Raw genomic sequence first — 16,257 nt, forward strand, 5'->3', positions numbered from 1 at the left:
AATAAATTTATCTTTTCACCTTAAACCAATATAATAGTTGAAAACATAATAAAATATAGTTGTGTCCGTGCAAAATATGAAACATGAACGCGTCATAAGGTACATGTAGAAGATCACGAACCGACCGCGGATCACTTGTCTACTCGCGCCGGATCTCCTCAGCCATGTGCGATGGATGATCATCATTTAAATGTTTAATATTTAGGGGTTGTTGTTGTTGATTTAAAGCATTATTTGTACAGTTTATAAAATATTTTACATAAACAAACCAATCATTAATTTATGTCTGACGGTGTTTCCGATTTGGAGTAACATCGTTCATTAATATTCATTTACACTCAAATTTAATTAAATAAATACAAAATGGACAAACTTTGATAACATAAAATTAAAACAGTTCTTGTATTTACGGCTATATTAACTCAAACACGTTCATATGCATGTAAGTGTGCGTCTCGGTGTGCGAATCTTGTGTATTAAATAACCGCTATGTAGTGCAGCCGTGGCTGAGATCCTCGGCCGTGGGCGAACGATAGATTACGTAAAGGTACAACGCACAAACCCGCACAGCTCAGAACCCAGGAAGCTTTGAAAAGATTGCAGTATAATGACCTTACTCTATCAAATAGAAGTTATTTATTTTAAACTTATAAACCCACAATTGATCTATGTCTATTATTGCTTTAGATTGAAAATGACATTCCTTTATTAATTAACTGAACGATTTCTTAATTGACACCCAATCGTTTAATCCATAAAAAAATATGTGTAATCAAAACGAAAACAATTCTTGAGTTTGCGGATAAATGAACTCATATATGAGAGACGCAACTCTCGTGTATTAGATAACCACTGACCGCTAGGTAGTCCAGCCGCGACCATAGTGACCGATTTTCTCGGCCGCGGGCGAGGGAGAGCTTACGTAATGGTACACACACACAGCTCTGATTCAAGGTAGATTTTAAATGCATGGAGTTAATAACTTAAATGTAATGCATAGATTTTTTTTTCATTCCATATTTTGTGGTTTACTAGAAAAGAAAAACAATGATTTGTTTCCCAAATCCAGTTTTTAAGGATTGTGCATTATAGGAACTTAACAACAATGACTTAAACTCCTAAAATAAAGCACGTATTCTAAAAAAAAAATTCTTATGAATTAATGCCGTTTGTATAAACCAGCATACTTTCTGCGGTAACTTTATGCCAGTTGTACGCGCAAAGACTTTTGTTAACTTGTCAAAAAATGAAAACAGGTACATGTTAACATGTAAATCATTTTACACTCATACTACACAAATCTCATACAAAATAACATTGTAACGACCTTTATGAGATCCCAACAAACAACTTTTCCTGCGACAGCCATATCAAAATCCTAACCGTTTTTGAGTTATTAAGCAAAATTTTTTAGGGTTCATTTGCCCTTAATTTAAGGGGCCAGCCCCTTTTTATTGATGTCAAATGAAAGCCCTTAATATTTTGCACAACTTTTATTCTACATGTCTTAACAAAATGTTTTTCATTTAAAAGATATAAAGGAAAACATGTCTAAATTTTTGCACTTTTTTGAATCCTGTTTTTTGACCCCCTACCTTTTCCTAAATAAAAAACGTAATCTAAAAACAAAAACAGATGTGCACAACTACAATGTCTCTGTTATTCAAATTCGTTGGATTCATATTCCCTGCTATCATAGTCTCGGAGCCTTTGTCTGGAAACAAAAGGCCCTAAAAAAATTTAAAAGGGGAATAACTCTTTAACGGAAGGGGAATTCTACATTTTATGAATTGCTTAAGATAGTGTTTTGTAAAGTACATTAGCCCTGAAAATTTGAGCAAAAACCGTTCTGAAATGAGCAAGATATGAAGCCTCAAAGTTCGCGTCTAGGAAACAAAAAAAAAAAAAAAAAAATAAGAACTAGAGCAGAGCTCGTGGCAAAGCCACGAGTAGGTCTTCCGTTGTTGCTGCGAGTTGAAAATATATGTGATATGGTGTCAAACGATTATAATTACTTAACTTTCAGTTCTGCTTTTGTTATAAAAACGTGTTGTGATTGAAAGCCTGCATATAAAACGTGTTTTGAAAAAGAAAATAAGAAAATGTTTTAGGAAAACTATTTGTCGCATACAGTTTATGTAATCGTAACAAACATTATTTAAAAAATGAGATATTTAATGGCGAGTTAAATTTTCAGAGGGTAGCAAGCATTGTAATAAACAGTATGTACTCATGTGTCATGTCAGGAATTGTGGGTTTCTTTTTTTATTTTAAACCGAACCCGTTTACAAAACACGTAACCTTTTCTCTAAGATAACTTCTTTATTTAAATATTTGTAAATTTTTGAAGACAATGTGCAATTTAGAATTGTTGCGTGCTGACAAAATTTACAGACCCTGAAACGTACTACTACAACAAAAAAAAGCGTGCGACTTACGTGCGAAAAACGTTTCGTATTAACCGTTTAGCGTTTCGTGTGAATCGTGAAGCGTTTCGTGTAAACCGTTTAGCGTTTCGGACAAAGCGTGCAGAATTTCGGACAATGCGTTTAAATCGTTTCGAGCAAAGCGTGCGAGAACCATGTGAAACGTTTATCAGATTTCATTCGGAACTCTCTGACAATTTGTTTCAAAATGGAGCCCGTGTTTTACATTACATGTACTTTAAACTGTTTGTGATTGGCAAAACTCTCTTGTAGGTATTTTCATGAAAAAAAAATCTAGAAGAAATGATATACTTATCTTTTTACAAAGTTGAATTTATTTTTAACAAACAAAAGAAAGGTATATGTATTAAAAGACGACTTGTTACAGAGTACATGTATATATAACGTTTTATACGATGTTTCAGTACTGGTACAGTTTTACCGGTAACGAATATTTGCCAGTATCGAATAATTTTTAGAAAAGTTATTGGTGGAAGACAAAGTTGAGGTTTTAAAAAATTCTAGCTAGGTGATTATAACATAGAAATAAATATTATATCAGTGTTTGCCATTTGCACGATTATTTACCGAATTGTTTACAAATTAAAAATGTGCCCCAGATATGGGCTGCCGGATGTTCAAAGCAGAAAAAACGAAAGTGTGAAAACAATTAAGCCTAACTATGAAAATAAGTTTGTTATTGATCCCTATTTAGTGAATAATTAGTAAATATAATTCATTTAAAAAGATAATACATCATATCAAATAATAATGGAGCTTTGAATGAAATTACGACTTCAAATAGAACCACGTGTAGTTTTCCTAGTTACGGTTCATTGCGACAGAAGTATTATTTGGCTGCAAAAATTGATAGATATACGGGAAAAACAAAGGAAAATGGCAACTACTTATCATCAATTACTACTATAAAGTGTTTGTATGAAAATTCAATATTATAAAGTAACGGAAATGAAAACTGTTCAAGTCCAGTTTCAATTTGACCGGAAAATGGTATGATAAAAATAACGATCATATAATTTGTTTAAATGACATATTCCCACAATTGTTTTTCCTTGTTCATTTATAAGTCCATTAACATGTACCTCTAGTATATTTTTGAAATTCATTCGCCTCAAAATATTCGGTCAGAAGTGATAAAGGGCGCTTAATTCGATACTGGGAAACGAATTCAAAACTAGGAAACTGGAGGGGGTGTTGAAATTACTGTCTCCGTAATTCATCCTTTATTTTTTCGGGTTTGATACAGTTTAGAAGGACAAAGAAACGCGATTTAAACAAAAAATAAAAACATTTGGAATTCCGATAATAATAGTTGCATGCACGAGAAACCGCATACTGATTTGTTACCGGTAAAATGACTGTACAATATTAAAATTCGCTATACATAAAAAATATTAAATACAGTTAGCAAAATATGATTTCTGTTGGAACAAGCCTTAATCAACTTTAACTTACACGAGCATGTTTTGATAAGCATGTATCTTTTTTAATTTATTTACATCGATAACTCTTATTGAGACCACTCGCGACACACATAACCTGGGTGAGACCTGCACCTGGCTGAACCTGTCAATCAAACTCTGTGTATTTGTTTTCATTGGATGGTCAAGCGTCTCTTTTTTTGTCAATAGCCAATGGAAAAATTAATGACTTCAAGGTAATTGGAATCAGTATTTGATGAAGCACACAATTTAAATGATAGAAAATTTATTAATTATTTGAACAAAATTAAATTTAAACATAGAAAGAAAACATACTGATCATTTCTATGAATTGCGGGAAGTAAGTTCTTTGGAATCCCGATTACAGATATTTTAACAAGTAATTATTTTAATTACTTAAACCACTGTTAACGGAAAACAAGACGTAATAAACGCACAGGGATTTGCCTACAATGTACACAGTCATGCAATTAATTATTATGGGAATCTTTACGAATGGAACTTAATTCAAATAGATCATGATAATCTATATACACTGTACGCCGTTATACATGTAAGGAGCGCCGGTAATATATACGAAGATTGAGTCAAAAATTTAAATCATTTTTATTTCTTGTTCTTTTCAATACAATGTTAAATTACTTTGAAAAAAATCCGAAATAGTAATTACAACTTTCTTTTTTGTTTAATCATTTGAATTTTTTCTGAGGTACATGGATATGTACAGAACATATTTATTTACGCGAATGATACGACATAGGAAAAAAATTATCGGATGTTTGTATAACATTGTTTTCTAACGAATGTGACTAATTAAATTTTAAATATTTTTCAACATTATCAATGTAAATAATATCAGATTTATTTCCTGTTTGTATTTTTACATCGTATTCTCTGAAATCAATAAAAATACTAATGTTAGAAGAAAAATCAAATCCCGCCGAATACTGAAAAACCGATTTCAGTTTGTAATCATACGGATTTTTATTTTTGGTATTGACTATTGAGTTACGGTAACATTTTTTCTGGATGATTTTTTATTTATATTTTATGTAGTAAAAGCACCATTCCAACTGTTACTCAATTACATAACAATTGATGACCCGGGGCTATATATGTTCTGAGCTGTGTGCGCTGAAGCGACACAAGATTCTCGGTCGCACGTGGCGATTGAATTAACACAGACTGACCGAATAAACAAACGGTTGGGAAAGTGAAACAAAATGTTACACATAAGAAGAAGCTACCAAAAATGATTTTCGACAGATCTTGATATCGTTTCGCCAAAAAAAATAAAAAATAGAGCGCGAGCTCCTGTCAGCGGGGCGGGAGGAGGGGGCGGGGGGGGGGCAGCAATGAGTTCGCTTCCATAATGAAACGAACATGTAGAAAAACTACAGAAGTGATTAATATGTGACCGATAGAATCTAATCTAAAGTTGTTTAAAACTCATGTGAATATTCTTTTAAATAATCATCGAATGCCTCAACTCAGGACATTCTTTTATCGTGCTAGCACCTACCGCAAACATGTAACATGGAACTTTGATTATAATTTGATTTGATTTTTAAACTACCTTGTACGCTATCGTATACACCAATGCTTAATCAACTGTACAAGTAAAATAAATTTATCTTTTCATCTTAAACCAATATAATAGTTGAAAACATAATAAAATATAGTTGTGTCCGTGCAAAATATGAAACATAAACGCGTCATAAGGTACATGTAGAAGAACACGAACCGACGGCGGATCACTTATCCACTCGCGCCGGATCTCCTCAGCCATGTGCGAGGGATGATCATCATTTAAAGGTTTAATATTTGAGGGGGGGGGGGGTGTTGATTTAAAACATTAATTGTACAGTTTTTAAAGTACTTTACTTAAACAAACGAAACATTAGTTTATTCTAACGATTTTTCCGATTTGGAGTAATATCATTCATTAATATTCATTTACAATCAAATATTTAATTAAATATATATACAAGTAGGACAAACTTTTATAACATAAAATTAAAACAGTTCTTGTATATACGGCTATATTAACTCAAACACGTTCATATGCATGTAAGTGTAAGTCGCGGTGTGCGAATCTTGTGTATTAAATAACCGCTTACCGCTAGGTAATGCATCCGTGGCTGATCTCCTCGGCCGTGGGCGAAGAATAGATTACGTAAAGGTACAAAGCACAGAATCGCACAGCTCAGAACCAAGGAAGATTTGAAAAGTTTGCAGTATAATGACCCTACTCTATCAAATAGAAATTATATATTTTAAACTTAAACCCCACAATTGATCTATGTCTATTATTGCTTTAGAGAATGACATTGCTTTTATTAATTAAATGAACTATTTCTTACTTGACATCCAATCGTTTAATCCACAAAAGATTTTGTGTAATCAAAACTAAAACAATTCTTGAGTTCGCGGCTACATAAACTCATATATGAGAGACGCAACTCTCGTGTATTAGATAACCGCTGACCGCTAGGTAGTCCAGCCGCGAGCATGGTAACCGATTTTCTCGGCCGCGGGCAAGGGAGAGCTTACGTAATGGTACACACACACATGCAGCTCTGATTCAAGGTAGATTTTAAATGCATGGAGTTAATAACTAAAATGTAATGCATAGAGTTTTTTAATTCCATATTTTGTGGTTTACTAGAAAAGAAAAAGAATGTTTTGTTTTACAATTGCCGTTTTTAATGATTGTGCACTACAAGAACGTAACAACAATAATTTTAACTCCTAAAGGAAAAGCGTATACTCCAACAACAACAAAAATTCTTATGAATTAATGCCTCCTGTATAAACCAGCATACTTTCCGGGCAACTTTATGCCAGTTGTACGCACAAAGACTTTCGTTAACTTGTCAAATGAAAACATGTACATGTCAACATGTAAAGCTTTTTACACTCATACTACACAAATCACATACAAAATAACATTGTAACGACCTTTATGAGATCCCAACAAACAACTTTTCCAGCGACAGCCATATCAAAATCCTAACCGTTTTTGAGTTATTAAGCAAAATTTTTTAGGGGCCATTGGCCCTTAATTTAAGGGGCCAGCCCTTTTTTATTGGTGTCAAATGAAAGCCCTCTATATTTTGCACAACTTTTATTCTACATGTCTTAACAAAATATTTTTCGTTTAAAAGATATAAAGGAAAATATGTCTAAATTTTCGCACTTTTTTGAATCCTGTTTTTTGATCCCCTACCTTTTCCTAAATAAAAAACGTAATCTTAAAACAAAAACAGATGTGCACAAGTACAATGTCTCTGTTATTCAAATTCGTTGGATTCCCATTCCCTGCTATCATAGTCTCAGAGCCTTTGTCTGGAAACAAAAGGCCCTAAAAATTTTTAAAAGGGGAATAACTCTTTAACGGAAGGGGAATTCTAAATTTTATGAATTGCTTAAGATAGTGTTTTGTAAAGTACATTAGCCCTGAAAATTTGAGCAAAAACCGTTCAGAAATAAGCAAGATATGAAGCCTCAAAGTTCGCGTCTAGGAAGAAAAAAAAAAAAAGAAAAATAATTTTTCCCGCACAATAATAGAAAGGTCTTCCGTTGGAAACGGAAGACCTTAATAATCTTAATTTTTTCCCCGCACAATAATAGAAAGGTCTTCCGTTGGAAACGGAAGACCTTAATGATTATTGTTCGTGTGCCATTACAATAGCAAATTACAAATTCAAGGGTTATGCAGACCCTTGACGACAAGGCCCTAGCTTCCATATATTGTATATTTAAAAATTATTACATGTATTAGAGCATTTTGACAGCAAAGTCATTATATATGTCACTATATGGTGTATGCTTGCATCCACTTCCTATACGTTTATTTATTATTAAAACCAGGAGGTAACAAAGGTGAGAATAATTCATCATCTAAATTGGATGTGGCTGTTTCCATTTGTCAGAGAACTATAGTGTTTGGCTTTTGTACTACTATATCTGTAGTAGTACTCTTGGGAAGTAGCATAAAGGCAACATCCTTTAAAAATACTCATACAATTTTCAATGAGTTGCGTGATTAAATTGAAAATCCTTCAGAACCCGTATATAGCTAGTGTGACAAAAAGATTGTTCTGTTAATCGGGCTTATTAAAATAAAGTTCACAAATATCAATAGCGTTAACGTTTTGATTTCAATGTAAGCTATTATTTTCATTTTTTTTTTCTACAAACTAATGTAGATTGATACTATCAACAACTGGCAAACAAAGTCACGGTGGTAATCTAATGGGTACCAATTGTGCCCCATTGTTAGCAGACCTATTTTTGTATTCGTATGAAGCAGAATTTATTCAAAACCTTGTACGTGAAAAAAATAAATCACTCGCTGTGGCTTTCAACTCAACATTCAGGTACTGTAGGTCGTTTTAATTCCACGGTGATAAAATTTCACGAATTCTCAAAAAGTACCAATTGCGATGGTTTTAATTTCACGCTCCAAGAAAACCAGTTGATCAAAGTATCAGCATTAAACCGTTTTGAAAAACTAATGTTAATATTTACGATGGGTTTATTTTAGCGGAAAAACGATAAATCGCGAACATTATTTCCCGAACATTATTTGCCAATTTACAATACATTGACGACGTATTATCAATAAACAATTGTTATTTCCATACTTACGTCGACTCGATATATCCAAGTGAACTTGAAATAAAAGATATATGTACCACTGAGTTTGCGTCATCTGTTTCATATTTTGATATTTTACTGGAAATAGACATTGATGGTAATCTAACAACAAAACTTTATAATAAACGCGATGACTTCAATTTTTCTGTATTCAACTTTCCTTACTTATGTAGCAATATATCTTTATCACCTGCATATCGTGTTTTTGTCTCTCAGTTAATTCGATACACAAGGGCATGCTCTTCGTATTAACAGTTTCTGAGGAGAGGCAAGCTACTGATAAACAAGTTGATAAACAGGACTATCAACAGTCTCGTTTGAAGTCATCTTTTCGTAAGTTCTATAATCGATACAACGACCTTGTCAGCAAATACAATTTTCCACTGGGTCGCATGCTGACTGACGTTTTTCATACTAATAATTAATCACCTAATTATCTACGGAGTTTTCCAGTTCTTTTTCCGATTACGACAAAGAGAACACGGCAGGTGTGACCGGTGTAAAGAGGATGTTCACTCTTTTATGACACCTGATCCTACCTCTATTTTTAGGGGTCCGTGTTGCTCTGCTTTGAATTTGAATTTCGTTTTATGGATTTTTGAGATGGTTAACAGTTTGTTATTGTCATTTTTTCCACTTACCAGTAGCAATATGTACGTATTTTTCGCTGTATTACTTGAACCTCTTTTACATTTGCTTTTGTTTTTCTACGATGGTATCTTACACAATGTTATCAAATTACAACGGAGACTTCAATATTTTCTTTTATTACCATCACTGTTGCAGCAGTTTTCATGATTTGTTAAAAAAGTTTAAGTTACACATCAATTTACGGTAACTTTGAAATTATTAACATCATTTTAAATTTATTATTATCAAGTGTTGAAATATTTGTATGCATGTAAATTGACATAATAGTAGAATCTACAAAAAAAATGATCTTACCTAAATTGGGAATTGAGAAAAGGACAAAAACGTAAAAATAGGTTCAGATATTTCTCTGAACAAACATTGTTCAAAATATATAAAATGATCGCATGTTGCAGTTTACATGCACATATAAGCAATGCAAGTTTTTTTAATGATTAAAATGAAAAGAAAAATAAACTTATTCATTTCACAAATGAATTCTAACTTTAACAAATTTCATATTCAGTCTCGTTTACAACCTTCTCTTTCAGCAAAGCTGCATTTCATAAACAAAGCGTCAGGTTAAACTTGACATTCATTATAGCTCCACAGAAATCTACATCTACTTTTTTACTTTCATACCATATAACCGACCGCCATCTTGTGGCTGATAAAAAAGTGAACATACCTTCTTGATAAAGAACTATAAATGTACTTTACTTCAAGACCTATTCTGTCATTCAACAAAATGATACATCAAACATCTAAAAACTCTTAATTATCAAAATCAAAAGTTTCAAATTGTTTTGAGGCATATAAACAATAAGACAGTTTCATTTCAGTCTGTTCTTCTATCTTCCATTTCAGCAATATCTGTATAAACGTCACCAAAGGTAGTCAAAAGGCCAGTAGGCCGAGATAATTGTAAGCAGAGACATATTTCTCTTAAAATTGCAAGTATTAATATAAAACTGAATAAAGATCCAACAACAAAAATAACTACATTCCAACCAAAATTGGTTTTTGAGTCTTGTGTTTTGTTTCTGCGTTGTATTTTAGCTCTGTTTTCATTTTTAGAGGTTAATTCTGTGAAAAAAGGAGAAAAAACTCGTAAGGTAGGATTATCGTTTACTTCATATAATAGAAAATGGTTTTTCTGGTGTAGGGACAGCTCACAAAATAATATTTATGTTCATTTGTACCTTGTGTTTTTGTTGTGTCCTTTATTTCATCTTTGGACACACATTTATGGCTCGTTGTTCCTATTATATATTAAGTTATTTACTAAAATTGTTTACTTTATTCAGTAGTGCGGTAGTTCTACCAATATTGGATCGGTAATGTTAAAAAACAGAAAAATCAAAACATCTTGAAAACATGTTTTAAAAGATTACCGGATTATAAAATAACCCTTTTAATGACGATAGGGCTGACATTTGATATCAAATTTAAGAATTAATAATCGATGAATATAAACTGCTAGAAGAAATGTTTATCTCTATGATGTACACAGCCAACGTTTATATTGTTGTCGTGTCAGCTAACAATTTCATAAAGGCTGTTATAATTATATATATTTTGGTCTACGTGTGTCAAATTTATTTTAAATTTTAGGCATTAATCTTTAAAATGTTTATGCTTTGACTGAAAAAATACATATTTTAGTTACAAAAGAAAATAATAAACAACCTTGATATTCAATCATTTTTAACTACAGTTTACTTAGAGGAGACCTACCTAGTATCTCAACTGGTATCCGAGTAGTAGAAATACAGCCCTGGACATGGTGACAAGTTGAACAATCGCACTTCTGGAGACACATAATTCCGTAATATAATGGAGGACATATATTTGTACAGTTGACACCAAAATACCCGGCTGGACATTCTAGACATAGCAACATAACGTTTAAATCTGAATTAAACAAAGGCTACAAAGGCCTAAAAATGTTATAAATGTGTGGTTACTTTAAAAAACAATGTGTAGCATATTTAAAAGAGCTTTACATCTCAGAAACAGGCAAATAGTTACATGAGCTTGTGCGTAATAATGCTTTTTCAAACTCAGTTTTAATGTCTAAAACATCAGTAATAACGTTTTGTGAAAAGCATTGTTTAGCAATCAGAAATAACATAGCTTTTTGGTGAAATAATGTAACATCATTTTTTCAAAAGTACACTGGTCTTTATAATCTTTATAACAATATCTAACTTTTAATCAAGGAACTGTACGCAATAAATTTTTCACAAAGTATATTCAATGCAATACATTAGTTGGTCTTTATGCACGTCTTTGTTTATATTTATATCACAACCTAGATCGCCTTAATAATTCATGTAACTGAGATACATTTACGATTAAACTTATTTCCAGTTTAAATTTATATTTTAATGATTTGAGGTTTAGATGTTACGTCGTATGATTAATGTTAATTTTTTTTTATAGATAACATGATTATAAGTTCATACATTTTTGTGTTCAATTTCTGACCTTCATTGTAATATACTAGTATTCCTGTTTCCCGTTCAATTCAATCGTTTCCTTTTCCTTTATTATCTTATTCATTTATTTGGAATAGGCGAAAATAACTTGTTTGTACTACAATATCACCTTTTGTAGAGATATAACACTCATTTTATAACCGTTACGGCTTTTACGTCCTTTTTTCGCGTTATTTTGCCTAATTTTGCGCACCAACCCTCGATAATACAGGTTATTACGCCTTATATTTTCTTTATTTAGAAAAGATAAGTGATACTTAAACACTCTAGTAACATTACTGGAAATCGGGTTAAAAAATGCATCATTGAAATGTCAATAACAAGGTCATGTGTAATGAAATCTTATAAAAAAAAAACTCGTTATCTGCGTTAATTCTTAAAAATTGCATAGTTTTAATTCTTTGTAAATTAATTACATAACACATGCATGTTATTTGATAAGGCTAGAAATAGATCCTAAAATATTACAATTACATATTCACATGTGCACGTCGTTGAATAACTTCAGCTCAAGATTGATCACATTTAACGTTAAGGTATGCATTTAGAGAATAAATTTGTTCATTAAGAAACAAAATTTTTAAATGTACATGTAACCAAATGATTTTAATTTGCATTCTATTACAAAAGTTTTGTAATGGTGTTGTAAATGTAAATGTGATGTCATGATCAGCTATTAAATAATATATATTTGAACGTGCATATTGATCTTTTTCGTCTTCTATAACTTAAAAAGTACAGTACCTATGCAATAATCTCCATCTCCATCATGGTAATTATTGATCGGACATTTATGATGTTCCCCTGCAAAAGCTCTGAAAACCAAGACAAACTGTAAATTTAGTATAAACGGTTCTTAACACACACACACACACACACACACACACACACACACACACACAGTATCAATCTATCTACATGTATCTAACACCTATTTAAAGGCCAAGAAAAACTTATTATTGATCTGAAAACACAATTTTTAATAAATGGACAGACCTCAACATTACGCATTGTTTAGGGATAGTATTTTTTGTTTTATTTCTTTAAAATTTAATACATGTAAAATTCAAGTAAAACACCAAAGCCAAAATGCTATGATATACACCATATGTGTATCAAATTATTTCAGCACGTTAAAAAATGCAGTTGCAATAAAACAAAACATTACAAATTCAATTAAGATGTTAAGAATTTCTTTTTTACTTTAAAATCGGTTAATGTCAAATGCAAACCCATTTAATTGTACACTTTAGTATAAAACCCCTATTCCATTTAGCTTAAAAAAATACCAAAATTTATATCTAACTTAGCATGCCGATTCCTTGTAAAACGAAACTAAAACATTCCATGTACATGTAAAACATGACAAAGTGCAAATGAAACACCTCTAAAACATACCTTTTTATGACATAATTTAAGTTGAGTGTCATCAGCAATGGAATTGCAACTGTAAATCCACAAGCAGATTTTGAGTACATGTTTTCTTAAAAAATGTACTAATGCATATTCAATATTATATACATATTTACGTCATATAAGGAAATAGTTCATATATAAATAGCATATAGAGGCGAGCTCTACCGGCAAGGCGTGTGCGAATAGAAAATTCTGACCATCTGCACATTCATTCAAAGGGTTTTTCTTTGGCGTCAGTTACTTGGACCAGGTGCATGTATGCCCTGTTTTTATCGGATCAGCAGTTCTCTGAAAATATGGTTTCCCATTTTTAGTTCTCACAAAAACTAGCTGCAGGTCGGTAGCTCCCGGTCTGAAAAAATTCGGATGGAGGACCTGGGAGCTACAGGACCACCCATTGAAAAAAGTGTGTATTTATTGCGCAGAAAAACGTGCGCTAGTTTTCGACTATTTTACCTTATTCATACGCAAATTCTGTGAAAACAATTAGTACCATTAAACTCTTTCAGACCGGGAGCTACAGACCTGCAGCTACACAAAAACAAGCAAGATAAAAATAATTAATGACTCTACATGTACATTTTACTGCTGACACAACCCACACGGATATGCAAATACACTTTCAAATACAATCGAGTGACGTCATTATGTGTGTTTTTTGCAGCTTCATCCGGCAGAATTTTTCGGCGTCAATAAATTTCGACCCACCATGCAATTCCTAGCATTGGAAAAGGCGTTTTCAAGTTCACCCGAAAATCAAAGTAAAACTTTTGAGCACAAGATAAAATGTGTTATTTCAAGAAAGACATGCTTTTAAAGCAAAAAAAAGTATGCTTAGTCTAGTAGATTCCATTATTCACATTGTATCCTAGATTAAACTTGTTCTGCAGTACTAATAAAATCGTAAATCAATAAAAATATATTATTGCTTATAAACTGTAGCGTAAAAATTATGAATAATGAGAAGACGATACATTGTATATAATTTGCATTTAAATTTATCATTTACTTTTTTTGGCAGCATACTATTTTTTAATTAATTTTATTCGTGTATACATATTTAATTTGAAGCTGCGCTCGCGCAAACGGTCACACCACAAAACATATCAAAAGTTAATATATTTACATTGCACATATACTGTGTACGTATAGTGTTTAGAAAACGACGGTCGTTGTAGTGGCTCTTCCAATTTATTTTATTTACCCCCAAATATAACTAAGGGATTTTAAGATAAAATTACATTTACAAACAAAACAGGAAGTTAAAGCTGTAATAAAAGTAGTGAATCATTATTTTTTAAATGATGTATGCAAACTCATTTTTGTTACTCGATTAAGTAAATTATTTAAATTTAATCAGGACTATATAATCTCATTAACGGGTACCTTGACGTTAAAATTACTTCAGTGGTGCATGACTTTTTCGTTTTTACTACGAAATAAATAAAATGAATAAGATAACTCAGATCATTTTGAATGAATGTCAATGTTGCGGTAATGTAGATCGTTAACATTGCATTACAATACTTACGATGATTTATCTTCATATTTTACACACATCAATATCTACAACATGGTTATGAAATGTTACGTGGTATGTAATATCAATGTATCACATCCAATGATTCTGAACATAATATCTCTTGCATGAGGGTCCTGTAAAAGGACCCTTTCCCACCTAAAGATTGTGACTGGTTTTTACCAAAATCTAATTTTAAAATTCTCAAAATAACTATGTCGTATTGTGTTATAAGCGATAGAATATATATATCCCAATTAAAATATATAAGCGTATTGTTAAGTGAGGTATATTTTATTTTAAAACGTTATTGTAATAATTATATGTCATATGCGAATGACAACAAAGAAAATTGTAAAAAACAATTTTTGGATAACTTGCATTGAGCCACATTTGTTAAATTATTCTTTCCAAACAAAAAAGAGGTCAATTCAGCCCTGAATGGTTATAAAGAATGATCTTTAAACTTTGAATTCTATTATACAAATTATACAACATCGTGTACTTACAAATGCCTTGCCAAACAAATGTTTTTCCTATTTTTATGATAGGCTGATATCCTATATGTATGAATATATAGCAGAGCACCATATTAATAAATGTGTCGTTAGATTGCTTTGATCGCAATGCTCGATTTGTGTGCTTTAAATATTTAACAATTTCAACAGAAAAAAGTTTATACATAAAATATTGCATGTATATATATTAAAGACAATTTCAATGGTAAAGCTTATTTTCCCGATTCCGGTAGACCGAGTGGCTTTCGTGTTTGATTCTTCTTCTTTTTTACACAGTGTGATAAACTTCCAATTATAGTTTTAGACACAATAATGATCATTTAAGATAATATTTGTTTTATTTAACGTATTGCACAAGTATGGTTCGGTGGCTTCAGTACTATTATATTACTCATTATTTCCAAAAGAAGAGGAAAACCATAAATCTGTCATAAAACTTGGTCGGAAATTACTTAAAAGGGGGGGGGGGTACTGCATTTGTTCCCATTTGTATGGCTTTGGCAGCTACGTTCGAAATACAGCTTGAATGAACATATACTTTTTAGTTGGATTATGTATGTTTGGTATGTTTTGTAGACGAAAAGGTTCAAATGCTTAGGTGGCACGGGACTGTCTAGATGAAAAAATTCCAAACTAGCCTCAACTGTATGGTTATTACTTTTACATGTACTGAAGTATCTTACCGTCTATAAAGGGAGTGGAAAAACAGCCGTAGACGTGGTGACAAGGCAAGCAGTCACAGAAATAGAATGCCATTCTACTTAGTAGTTTTCACCGTAATAACCAGCAGGGCATTCTACATATTGCAGTGTGAAGTTTTATATATGTTATAATTTAATCAAGTTTATATTAAATAATGGGGCATCAACAAGTAAGATAGCAAGATAATATCCAAAGATTTTTCATTAAACGATATCCTTCATAGAACACTTTCAATAAATACTTTTTAATACAAAGAAAGAACAAAATATATTTAGATGAATAACGAAAATATGTTTATTGCTGACAATATATATGACTTGCAACGTATGATTTAGGTTCAAATGTGACCATATATATGATTATTAAGCCATAAGTAACATATATCTTATTTCACACAATCTTTACGATATATATGTATAG

This window comes from Magallana gigas, chromosome 4 (assembly GCF_963853765.1).
Source record: "Magallana gigas chromosome 4, xbMagGiga1.1, whole genome shotgun sequence".
Classification (NCBI taxonomy): Eukaryota; Metazoa; Mollusca; class Bivalvia; order Ostreida; family Ostreidae; genus Magallana; species Magallana gigas.